Genomic DNA, 12,767 nt, shown 5'->3' with positions numbered 1-12,767 from the left:
GAATCCTTTGAACCACTCCATGCTCATGTGGAGAAACACAGTGCAGAGATAACTTCAGCTTCCAAACCACTGACTACAGTTACCTAAACGTGGTGGTACAGCAACATGGAGTTCTGTGCAAATCGTGAAATGTATCACTATCATTTTTGTCGGGTTTCTTTTTCTTTTCTTTCTTTTTTTTAAGATAAGAACTATCATGTGTTTGAGTAAGCAAGAATAAGTCTGGGTGGTGAAGAAAAAGCATGGTTGTTTCCAAGCACTTGCTGATATTACAAAGAGAGAGACTACCATCTCTAAGCTAGTTGTCCTTGGGGTTCTGCATTGTTTCAAATGTCCACATAACCTCGAGGGATATCTGCTTCTGCCTCACCACAATGTGTAGGACAGATCCGGTCCAGAAATTTCAGTATGCTGCATAGACTAGATGGGTATTTTAGATAGCACCTGAAATCTGTCATATCAGAGAAGAAAGATATGGCTTTAACTCGTTTGGTATGGCTTTAGCTTGTCCGGTATAATGTTTCTTTCTGAAGCATTCTGTTTCTTACTATATTAACTCCTTCTCTACAGCAACATTACAATGATGTTTCATGGTTTCCTGTACTCTCATCAGAAACATCCGACTGTAATACATTGGGTTGTGTAGGACTTGTATTTTGCCTGATACACAGGTGGCTTGGTAAAATAGTCGAAATATTTTAACAGAATTTACCAACTCTGCTGTTCACTGAACTGAGCAGGTGTTATTATCTAACGAAGGTAAAGGTAGAAAAGCCAGAGTTTTTAATGAGGCACTCTTTGCCTCCATAGTTTCTGTGGTTAATATGTAACTACTTGAGATTACCTATTATATTTTCTTCCTGTAATAAAAAGGTGGGGGCTTTTTATCACCAACATCTTTCTTCCTCTCTTCTTCTGTCCCTTGGCAATACATGAGGATCTGAAAGTTATGAAAAAAGATAAGACATCTGTCACTCCCTTTCTTCAGGATATTATTTTATGGTGCTTTCTAAAATCCATTCTTGATGTAAGTTTACATATGTGAGTACTTCCATTATGCAGAGTTTATTCTCTGAGGCTGGGAATTGTTTAATGTTATCTTCCTTATGTTGCTGTTTATATTTATACAAATTCCATCAATAGAAAGTTAAAAATGTAATCTTTCCGAATGAAAGGTTATTTTTTCAGAATTCATTGTTTATATGTTGGCCCTACATTTAAAAAAAAGTATTTATCCTTCCTCTTTTTAGGTCCGTTAGCAGGATTATAAACTGTTGGGGCTGATGGGAATTAGTTAAAGAGGTGAGGTAAAATCCTGAATTTATTCATGGAAATTTAATAATTAACTTCAAAGGGCCAGGATTTCATGTCCCATACTGATTATTGGTATTTCCCATTGAGGAAAATGAGAGCAAATGGCACTCGGCACCAACTCCAGGTGGGCCCTGAGAGCTACCGGGATAGCTCTTTGTGGTGAGAGCTACCCCACAGCACATTCCCCGGCAGACCCAGAAGTGGACCAGAAGTATTTCCAGTCCACTTCCAGGTTTGCCACTGAGGACGTGGAGGGGCCCCCCGGACACCTGTGGGATACTCCATGCACCCCAGCATAGCAGCGATCACAAGCCATGCCCACTACCTCAAGGTATGTAGAGAAAACTTCTAAAGCTGTGTCTGTGTCCGAATCGCTGACTCTTCAAATCAGCATCGGATCTTTAGATTCAGATTTGGCCGAATCAAATCAGGGACAGTGATCCAAATCAAGTAATCGAATCACTGTCCCTGATTTGGGCTGAATCCAAATCTAATAGGACCCGCTTTGCACACTCCTACTAATAAGCAAGGCAATTCTAGAAAAATAGACATCAATTCCAAATGTAGGGAGGCAAACAAGATGTTTACTTCAGAAACAAGAACAAAACCAGCAAAGAAAGAAATTAATATTTGCATCTTCTACTAAATTTTAAAGCAAATAAATATTTAAAATGTATTGTGAAGAAGTTAGTTTGCAGTCTCCCTTTATCAGTCTGATATTTGACAAGAGTGGTTTTGCTGTGCAGCATCCTTTGATCAACCACACCATCCTGCTTTTCTTTCCAGAGATTCTTCATTTTCAGCCTCTTAAAAGGAGGGGATTTACACAGAGTGGCTCAGACATCTTACAAACATAGATTAATAAAAAATAAATTGGCCTTGAATGCTGGCAAAACTCAAAACCATATGTTCAGAGAGTTGTTTCATTCAATCGTAATTACATTTTTACAAAATGAGTAGCTTTAAACAGTTGGGTATCTTGATGGAATCTGACTTTTGCTACAGATGTTGGAAACTTGCATACGATCCAGAGGAGCTTTCACAGGCAAGGCTAAAACAGCTCCACATATGTACAAGTGATCTAAGGAATTTCGAGCCCTATTCCGCTCATTGTCATGCTGGTGTAAATCTAGAGTAAATCTCATCTTGCAAAGTTTAACATAAATGCTTACATTGAAGCATATGCTGATTCCATGTACTCCGATGGGACTATGCACATGGTTAAACATGATTATATATCTTTGTGAGTTTTAATTTCAACAAAGTTATCTCAAGTGTAAATCAGTGTTACTGATGGCAGAATTTGGCATTACATCAGAGGACATTATCCTTTACTCACAAGTGTTGGATCATCTTGTGAACAAATGTGTGGGTCTGCAGTCATTTAGGTGTTCTTCATTTTAGCAACTAATTATGACAGTAGACTTTGAAAATGGATAGAATATAGCTGTCTAAGCTCTCTGAAAAAACAAACTAAAAAATAAACCTTGAATGATTACCTAATGCTGCAGATGCAAGGCTGTCCTGGTGCAGGCTATCCTAAAAGGTTCTATTTTTAATTTTTTATGCACGTTGAAATCTTTACCCAAAAATAGCGACATGAAGAGGTGAAGGACAAGACCTTTTCAGTCTTATTTTCAATTTGGATGGTTACAAGTTGCTCAGGTTAGCTGACAAGCATTTGAGTGGAGAGCAATTCCAGAAAAGAAAGATGAAAGCAAAGCTTTCCTTCTGGTGCACTACTGTTTATTGTCTTTCTATCTAGCTAAATTTAGTTAATTTATTTGGAGCAAAGGGGTTATAAAGGTGAAGATTAATGCACAAATAACTCTTAATCCTGGAAGCTTACCGGGAGGCATAAACTCACAAGAGCATGTTGCAAAGGTGAGTTTATAACTGTGCCTAATATATTTGAGATCTTTACATCGCTGCAGTAATGTCAGGGTGTATCTCTGAAAGTTATTGCAGAACAAATTGGAGAAGGATCAAGAGGTTGTTTTTATGATCACTAATGTGTAAGTGTATCTGTTAAGAAAAGAGAAATTGTATCTGCGGTTCAGGGTGGTAAGCAATCGCCGGAGGAGCCTGTGCTGATTCCACACTGAGAGGCACGGTTGAAACCACAGATCAACAGAGATAAACAAGGATTTTTTTTCTTCTACTAACCGTATGATATAAATGGCTTAGATGTATCATGAGAGTGTGCGTGTCTGCGTGTTGCCTCTCTCTGAAGCATGGGGCGTAAGTCTGGAGCAGGAGACTGATTTTGATGGACCCGCGGTCTGATTCGGTAAGGAAAACCCCATAGCTTCCTGCTTGAATGTCATTCAGGTCTTTGTGGCAGCACACCACAAAGTCCTTCCACTAAAGGTGGGCATAATAAACTGTTGTTAGTAGTTTCAAGGTCAAACGTAGTTCTTTCTATGAAAATAAAAGATAGCACTACATTACCTTGTCAAGTTAATACAGTGTGATAGAGCATCTCAGGCAGCACATCCTGAAAGACTGTAAACGTCTAATAGATTTAAGGAAACTGTACCTCAGGGAACATATTAGGTAGAACTCATCAATGGATCAAAACTGTCTTGAAGCCTTGCTTATTGGGGGCCAGAACAGTTTTAAATAATTACTTTCTTATGAAAAGCCTCAAGACAAATGTATTTCTTAGAGTAGCTTTACAAGAATGGGTCAATAATTTCTATTGGAGAGTTGTTTAGGTTTTTTTAACACTGGCATGAGCAATTTCTCTAATTTGAACTCTAATTAAGTTTTGAGAGTTTTTTTCCAAATGATTTTCAAATCACTTGATGTGCTGTTTATATTCTGTCATTCTTTGTAGCTGGAATTGGACATATTTGCAAAGTCTCTTAGCGGTACGCCTCTAATGACAAAACATTTTTAATTATAAAATATGTTTTTGTAAGTTTTGCATTAATCAGACATAAAATTAACAGTGTAAAGCTTGTACACATGTTCACAGACATATACAGCATCAGGAAGCTTCCATCCTCTGGGAAATATATCACAACGTATTTTTAAAAAATTGGAATCAACACTATGCTAAGGGCCAGATTCTGCTATTTTTGTACACATTCAGTATACTTCCTGCCACTACTATTCCCATTGACATCAATTCTACTACTATATTATACTTGCATTAATAGTAAGGGTGGCAGATTATAGCCTTCAGTTATTTATTTTCCATACGAGGTTGAACTGAAGTTCAACTTTTAAATCTGTCAAGCCCTTTACAAAAGTTGCTGTAAGCTTCAGGTGCCTAGTCAATGGGACTAAGATTTCACCCTGTAGACCTTATCCGTCACACCGTTACAGTGAATTAAATGAATTAAGTGAAGTTCTGTCAGCGGAAAGCTCTTATGATGGAGTGGTAAATTAAAATCTGTGTATATAATGTTCCTGTGTGTATGAAATTGTGCATCAGAAAAGAAATAAAATATGTAAACAAGCATGAAATGATCAAGAGAGGTAAATGTGTGAGTTTATTGTTCTCCATGCAGATCAATTTTACATTAAACTGTTTTCCCACTCCCATTTTTTCTAGCTTATATGTAAGGCTCAGATCTGCAGAAAGACTTGGTGCCTCAATTGGGGCTTATGTGGCATTTAGGTTCAAGATTACAACTCTCAAAATGCCCATGCTTCAGCTCCCAAGTTTTCACCTGTCAAGTTTCCTAAGTTCTCCTCTGGTACATGCTCAGAACCGGTGCTACCCAGCCCAGGCGGACAAAGTTGGTGCCACCATTCCTGCCTAGTCGCTACCCTGATGGCACTCTCCTCGGTTGCAAGAGATGTGGGTTTGAATGTACCCAGACTGAGAAGGCCTCCCATATCCTGTGTGAATGGTCTAACCACTGAGAAGCAGTTTCCTAAAGCAAGTTATCTTGCCGGGATCCTATGATCCCTGCTGACTTCCTGCCCCTGGGGAAGGGGGCTGGACTCGATGATCCTTCGGGGTCCCTTCCAGCCCGAGTGTCTATGAAATCTAAAAGAAGAATGAGCCCTTTTTGAACAGGGACAACTTAGGAGCCAGTCGCCCCAAGAGGATGCTGGGCTACAAATCCTGATCTGATGTAAGCACTTCACTGCAGCCCAGAGTTAGACAGACACATCTTCATTGTAAGCCTGTTGCTGTGGAGGCCACTACCAAGGGACTTTTTCCACACCCACCCACTCTTGCTCAGAAACCTGGGCATGCAGGACTGAAGATACCCCAAGGATTTCCCCCACTGCCCCCAAGATCTCCATCTCCATCGTGCTTGTGAGCAGCTGGGGTGACCCAGAACTTCTTCACTGACACCTTTCTGAGGTTGGCACATGCAAACTGGAGAAGGTGTGTGGGGTCATGCTTATCAACACTGTGACCCGATGTTGATGGACTCTAAGTCCCAGAAAGGGACAGGATTTAAGACCTCACCTCTCATCAGTGTTCCCTTTGTCTAGCTCAGGGCTATCTGACTAGTGGCTGCCAGCTGCCTGCAGCCCATGAGTGGTAATATGCATCCCCCAGACTTCCACCTAGCTGCTGCTTGCCCTATTGCTGCAGTTGCAGCAGCAGCTGGGGTCTTGGGCCTCTCCCTCCTTCCCCAGCTTTTGTTGTGTGCCCTTCCTTCGAAGGGTAGCATGGTGCAGCACAGTCCACAGAGCAGGGGTAGTTGAGAGCATGGTGTGTCTGCGGCACAGTGCCACAGGGGAGCTCACCGGGAGCACGAAGGTGAGGCGGGGTGCTGCACCATGCTGGGAAGTACATGTGCACATGCAGGGCATGCACCCCGGGGGCTTAGGCCCCTCATGGGACAGCCTGGGGCACATGTGGCCTCCAGCTGCTTTGAAGGTGAATAGTCCTAGTCAAGCTTCTGTGGCTCACTCCTGAGCATGTTGGCTGTTGTGAATCCCATGTTCAGATATTTTCCTCTTCCCATGTGTTGCTTAAGGGGTACTGACGCCTAAATCAGGATTGGTCCACTCTGGAGCCAGGCGTCTAAAATTAAAGTTTTGCAATACTGAGCATCACAGTGCTTAAGATGCTTGGTTGACCTAGCTCTTAGTTCAGAATTTCAAAGCAATAAGAGTTTCTCAACTGCTTCCCAAATTGTAGCATATTTTTATTCTTCAGATGCACTTTTCTTTCATTACAAATGACTGTTAAAAGGCTGTTGCATATTAGCACTCCACTATGTTAGTTAACCCCATTATGTTTATGCCATTTACAATCAGGATGCACTATGATGCACAACTTAAGCTTCATACTGAAGAGTGCATAAATATGAATAGGTTAATGATCCTCCAGTTTTAGAGCAGTTGCTCTTTAAAAAGAATGACCCATGATCTCTTGATGGGATTATTAGGGAATCATTTCATATTTAACTGAATATTGGCTTTGTCTCCTAGTTTCTGTCTCTTACCATAATTCATTTTTTGTAGGGTGGTCATTTTTATACTGGAAATGGCAGCAGTCTTTCCAGGATATAATTTGCTGGCGTTCTTGTTTTGACCCGCATTCAGCAAAAGCTACTGAACACATACTTAAGCACACTGTGACAGGTCACAACCAGTGGGGCGGCCGTGACACCTCTCAGTAAAACTGCAATTTCTGTCTGGCTCAGACTCTATGGCCTCTCCCTCTATGCCACTCGCTCACCATGCCTTGATCTTATTATTCAGAGTGTTTAAGGGAGACTACCAGCAGGCCTCAGAGTGAACCTCAGTCTTACAAGTTTCCCACCTCCAGGGTCTCGTTGCAGTCCTCTGTCCTAATAAGTCCCTCCTGGCTTGACTATGCACCCATAGGGCACCTGTAGCCTTAGGGGCAACTTGCATGTTTCCTTTCCTCCCCTACACCACGTCCCAAGCCTTGCAGGTGTTACAATAACAATGTAATTGTAACATCTCTCAGGGCTTCAGCTTCCCTAGGCTCTGCCCCTTTCAATCTCGCCAGGTCACTTTGAGGTGGTAGCCCAGGCCAATCTCACCAGAACTGACTTGGAGGTGCTAGCTTCAATCTATCACCTTCACACTCGGGGCCCCCCCTCGCTGTGCCCTGCTCGGGCCCCCGGCTCCTGTCTGCCCTGTAGCCTTGTACTGCCTCTCCAGGGCTCAATAATAGTTCACACCTTGAGCCCACCCATGGCAAGGGCTCCAGGCAATCATGTGCCTTACAGGCATTAATGGGACCTCCAAAATCATCCCTTACAGTCCCAGCCCAAACCACTTGTACAAACAGCAACATAAACGTAAGGCCATGGGCTATAACATAATAACAATAATAATAATAATAGCCCTCTGCCCCTTTAAGAGGGTAAACCTTTACCCCAGTATAGTCTGTCTTCCTGCTAGGGTACCTCGCAAGCTCCCGGCCTCACTACTCCTGTAGGCAGCAAAACACAGAGTCAAGCATCCCTGGGGATCTCTTCTAGGCAGGAGCTCCTTCTCCTGCAGCTGCTAGGGAAAGACTCCCCTGCTACCCCCAGCCTTGGCTTTATATGCTCCCCAGGCCCTGCCTACATCCTGTCAGGTGACCACTTGCAGGTGTCTGCTAATTGCTTCATTTGCCTGGGTGCCCTGGCGACTAGTGGCTGCTGCGTCCTGCCTGCCCTGCAGTGCTCCCTGGCTGGGCTGCCTTTATCTTAAAGTAACAGAGAGCCCAGGCTGCCTGTTACACACACGTTCATCTATTTTGCTCAGTTTAAGCTTCTTTTATTCTCCTTTTTCCCTTCTGTCCACTCCCCAAATAGAAATATCAAGGACCTGATTTTGAAACTCTTGTCCATATTGTGGCGTGCCATTGAAATCAATGGGACTATTCACAGCATAAAATGCTAAAATGAGAGAAAGTTATTTAGGTTTGTAACCTATGCTCCACCAGCTCAAATAACAAGTAAAAGTAAAAGCAGAATGTCAGACCAGCACTGAACTTGTCAAACCCAGAATTAAAGATCACATCAAAGAAGAAATATGATTTTACATTACTCTTCTTATCCAATATACAATCTGTCCTATAATCTATTAAAATGGCTGAATGCTGCTCATATTTTTGCTACCTGTTGCTTTTTATTGTTCCAAATGCATGGATAGTCAACCAAAATGTGTTTAGAGAAAAACAGCAATTCTTTTTTTCTCTTTTATCACTACCTCCAATTTGACTTTAATTTTGTGGTTCCCATAACAACATCCAAATAACTGAAAGCTCTGTCAAAAGACTATACCAGCGCTGTCCACAAAGCCAACAGGACATTGTGGCCTTACTAAGCATTTACTCTGCCTTCCCTGTTCCCTGGGGAAAAAAACCCCATCTGCTTTGAGATGGTGCCTTCTTCCTTTGCTCTACAAACCAAACTTGCTGCTAATGAATGTCACTAGTTTCTCCCACCTGTAAAAACGACAGAAACAAATTACCTACTGCAGCAAATTTCTTGCAGATGTTATACAATTTACCTGTTTTTTTTCAGATCTTTGTTCTTCTTTAGATTATCCAGAGAAATACAATCGAGCTGTTTCTTTGTGTTCAAAACACAGCAAAGAAAAAATACAGATGATTAGTTTTTCTAACATTTTCTATTGTGTTCCAATGCTTCATATCAGCTTAGGCCAAGCAACAGCAGAATGCAACATATCAAATAATTGTTTTCTTCTTAAATTGTATTTTTTGTACTTGCTGTGATGTGAGTATATTCAGATGGTACAGGAATGCTATCTGGTAAGGAAAAAATACTTTTGTTATGGCCTACAAGTTACATTGTACTAACTTGGAAGTTCATTTCCCATAAGCTTCTTTTAAACCAAATTAAACTCTCCAACTAGAACAGGCAGCTGCACAAAGTAAACCTGAAGCTGTATTCTCAGGTCCATTTGAACATAGTGCTTTAGCCCAGCAAATTGACAGGGCTCATATCCTCACTAGTGTGCTGACAGTACAACCAGCTTGTTTCACCCTGAATTTGTTAGGACACAGACAGGAAAGGGATTGAAGGACAGGGGGAACATTGGTTTGTTTATCCTGCTGGTGATGAAAATAACCCTCTAAATGTCTGATGGCAACCTGCTATTGCAGAGATAAAAAAAAATGCCTGAACTGCCTGCGAAATAGCAAATCCCCTACTTTGCAAGTAGCCACAATCCTTAATTTATTTATTAAAGATATGTCTATAGCATATCTGTGTTAAACTTGACAGCTTGATTGCAGTGGGGTCCTGCCCCAGGGCTGCTATTTAGATGCATCATATGACATAGAACATCAACACAAAATAGTTTTGCTAGAATAAAAACAGTCTGTTTATCATGCTGCCCATATTTACCATCTCAAGTGCACAATTCAACAGTTTTGCAAAATTGAATAGTATATGCTCCAGTTCTCTCTTGGAATGTTTTGATGTTAGAAAAACCATTGTATTTTTGCGCAGAAGGAGATGAGTCTTTATCCAGAAACAAAGCCTTGCCTTAAGCATTATGATCCTTCCCTACCCATATGTTTAATAGATGTGCCCATATATAGATTACTGCATGGCCAGTGCCCTTCACCACTAGTATATAGTTGTCAGTCTACCATTATAATAACATATAAAGCAAATCTACCATTATAACAACATATAAGGTAAATGGTTATAGTATTCCCAAACAACCCCCCCCCCCCTTAATATGGCACTAAGGGTGAGAATACATGTCAATAATCTCACTGGTTTAAAAAAAAAATTACAGAGATGTGGCAGTGATTCTAAAGCTAACCATAACACACCAAAAAATTCAGTTAAGGGTAAGATATTAAGGTATGGAGATGCAGAGCTAAAAAAAGCCCCTAAACAATGTTAAGGATGTGTCCTGCAGTGACACCATGCTTTAACAAAAATATAAATATAAAATATATTCATATTGTTGGTCCTAGATTAGATAAAACTGACTTTTAAAGATCTATTTGATGTTTTCAACATACTTTCCTCAAATTTAATGTCATAACAGGGCAGAGTGATGGTCATTTGGGTTCCTTAGCTGCATTTCCATACCTTAACATATTTGGCTTTCTTACAAGTTTAGCTCTGTGATTAGTGGCAGGGTTTAATAATTTTTAGTTTGGGGGTAATTACATCATCTCTGCAATGGTTTTACCCTTAAATTCCTCAAATTCTAAACTCTAGCTTTGATTTATTTAAACTCAGTTTAATTTATTTTCTCTTATAAACTAACATAGCAGCCTGTAAATTTTCAAGAGTTCATCCTCTGTTCAAAGAGTAATTACTACACATGTGGGGAGGATACACATTAGTTTTACATAGTAAAGAGGCTGAATCCCTCTGCAAGTCCAAGGTGGAAATGAGTCTTAACTATGGAGTCATGACCACTGCTTCTGTAATTAATAAGCAGCCATACATATTTCTGTAAGGATACGCTAACCTGGATATTTAGAGACAACTCCTCAACCAACCCAAGCCATATGAGCTCTTCCTCCTTGGACAAGCTGCTGGTCTGCTACGCTGTTTGGTCTCCAAGCATAGCCCTCTGAGAAATCTGTCCGCTAAGTATTTTTCCTGCACTTTGCTCTAATTGTGGCTGTGGGAGAGGAAGCAGTAAAATGCAAAAGACCTGCAAGTCAGGAACAGGCTGGTGTGAGTTTACTCCTGGGGGACTTCTTGTGCTTGTGGCCAGTGCTGCAGGGAGCAGCAGGCTCAGCCTCAGTCTTTAAGACCTGAGACAGAAGTTCAATAAACTGATTTAACTTAAATCAGTCAAGTCTGATACTATATCCATCTGGGTTTATCTTAAACCAGTTTTGGACGTTTTGAAAGCAGTTGAGTGCACTGAACATCTTTTATTTTACAAATTTGAACCAGTTTCCGATCACTTATACTGGTTTATGTGTCATTTCTGTCCCTAGCCTAAAAGTCAGTAGGGCGTCTGGGGTCAGGCTGGATGGGTCTTGAGGAGCAGGTTTCAGTGTGGATGTGTGGGCTTGCTAGTTGACCCTAAATAGCAATGTAGACATAACCTACATGTGCACAGAGCTTTATAACATGTAGGTTTTGCAGTCTTTAATTACATGACCACACATGGTTCCTCCTGCAGGACCCCTACCTGGAATGCCTGGAATGGATGATGCTCATTTAATGAGCAACTATTCAATACTTTGTTTTCTCTTTATTGTTTAATGCGCGGCCCTAGGCCTTATTTGCTGCACGCTGTTCAAACCCTGTGCTGCAGACAGCACTATTAATTTCCTTGTAGGTTTTCCTGTGATGCTTATCACTGTAGTAACAGAGTGTTTCACACATTAATTTATTTTATTTTTCAAAACAACCTGGTGAGGTGAGGGGCTAATATTATCTCTGTTTTTCAACAGGGTACTGTATAGAGAAAGATTCATGTCAAAGGTATCATCTAATTTGGGTGCTCAAGCTGAGCTACACAAGGCCTGATTTTTCAGAGTATTGGGCATCATATAGTACTTTATATGTTTGAAGTACAGCTCCTGGTTTCTTGCCTTACAACTGGAATCCTCAGTACTTCTGCAAACCCCGGTGTCCGAGGGTGGGGACCCAGACAGGGACAGCGTACAATCGGCCACCACCTATGGAAGAATTCATTTACACTTTTACAGGACTAACATCATGTCGATCCTCTACAGCCAAGGCAGGGATAGAACCGGGTTTTCAGGGTGGCATGCCTTGCTTTGTTTGCTGTAAACCTGACAAATTCTGGAACAAATGAAGGAGGGCTTCTATAGATGAAAGTCTCCTTCACTACACCTCGTCCCTACAGCACCCAGGTTCTCCATTAGCACAGACACCTGATACTAATCTGCTTCCTTGGAGTTTTTGCAATCTTTCAGGGTCTGGACACACCACAAAAGTAACCTAGGGTGTGCGCTTATACCAGCTGCTCCATGGGAATTGCCTGTAGACCTTTGTGTTGAACTAGAAACTGTTTCACTTGCATTATAGTAGCTTTAGCATCTTCCAGGTTGCTGGGTTTTTGGTTGTAGCCCTGTTGGACCTCTTACATTCTTCTTTTCCCCCACCTTTTCTCCCCTCCTCTCCTCTCCCCTACTTTTCTGCCCTTTGTCTTCCTGATTTCCAACTATTTTCTTTTTCATTGACAGTGTCTTTTTTACCTTGTATTATATCACCACTGCAGTGTTTCCTTCTTCCCTCTGCTTTCTTTCCCCTCCCTTCCCTGCTTTACCTCTTGTTTTTCTAATTTCTACCTATTTATATTTTCACTTACATCCTGGCACATTTTAAGCATTTCTCATGCCTGTTTTCCTGATCTCCTACTATTTCCCTTTTCACAAACAGTCTCTTTTCTACTTTGTATTCTATCACTGTAATGTCTCCCTTTGGCCTTTTCCCCCCCCGCTTTCTTCTCCCTCCCTTACCTGCTTTACCTTTTGTCTTTCTAATTTCTACCTATTTACATTCCCACTGCTGCTCACTCCATCCTATCACACT

The 12,767-nt window shown here is 41.2% G+C and overlaps 1 long non-coding RNA gene across 5 annotated transcripts in view; it reads right to left on the bottom strand.

Annotated features, from left to right (window-relative positions):
- Positions 1 to 1,878: 1,878 nt before the first annotated feature.
- The window catches only part of LOC109284951 (uncharacterized), a 30,297-nt gene continuing 19,408 nt past the window's right edge, over positions 1,879 to 12,767 (bottom strand). For all 5 annotated transcript variants that reach the window (XR_002092596.2, XR_002092597.2, XR_002092599.2 and 2 more), the window contains exons 3-4: positions 8,767 to 8,828; positions 1,879 to 3,735 (exon numbers count right to left, since the gene is read on the bottom strand). This is a non-coding gene — a long non-coding RNA (uncharacterized LOC109284951). The remainder of the gene's footprint in view (positions 3,736 to 8,766; positions 8,829 to 12,767) is intronic.

This window comes from Alligator mississippiensis, chromosome 13 (genome assembly GCF_030867095.1).
Source record: "Alligator mississippiensis isolate rAllMis1 chromosome 13, rAllMis1, whole genome shotgun sequence".
NCBI classification, from domain to species: Eukaryota; Metazoa; Chordata; order Crocodylia; family Alligatoridae; genus Alligator; species Alligator mississippiensis.
The sequence above is the reverse complement of the archived record's forward strand: the minus strand, read 5'-3'. Positions and strand labels throughout refer to the sequence as shown.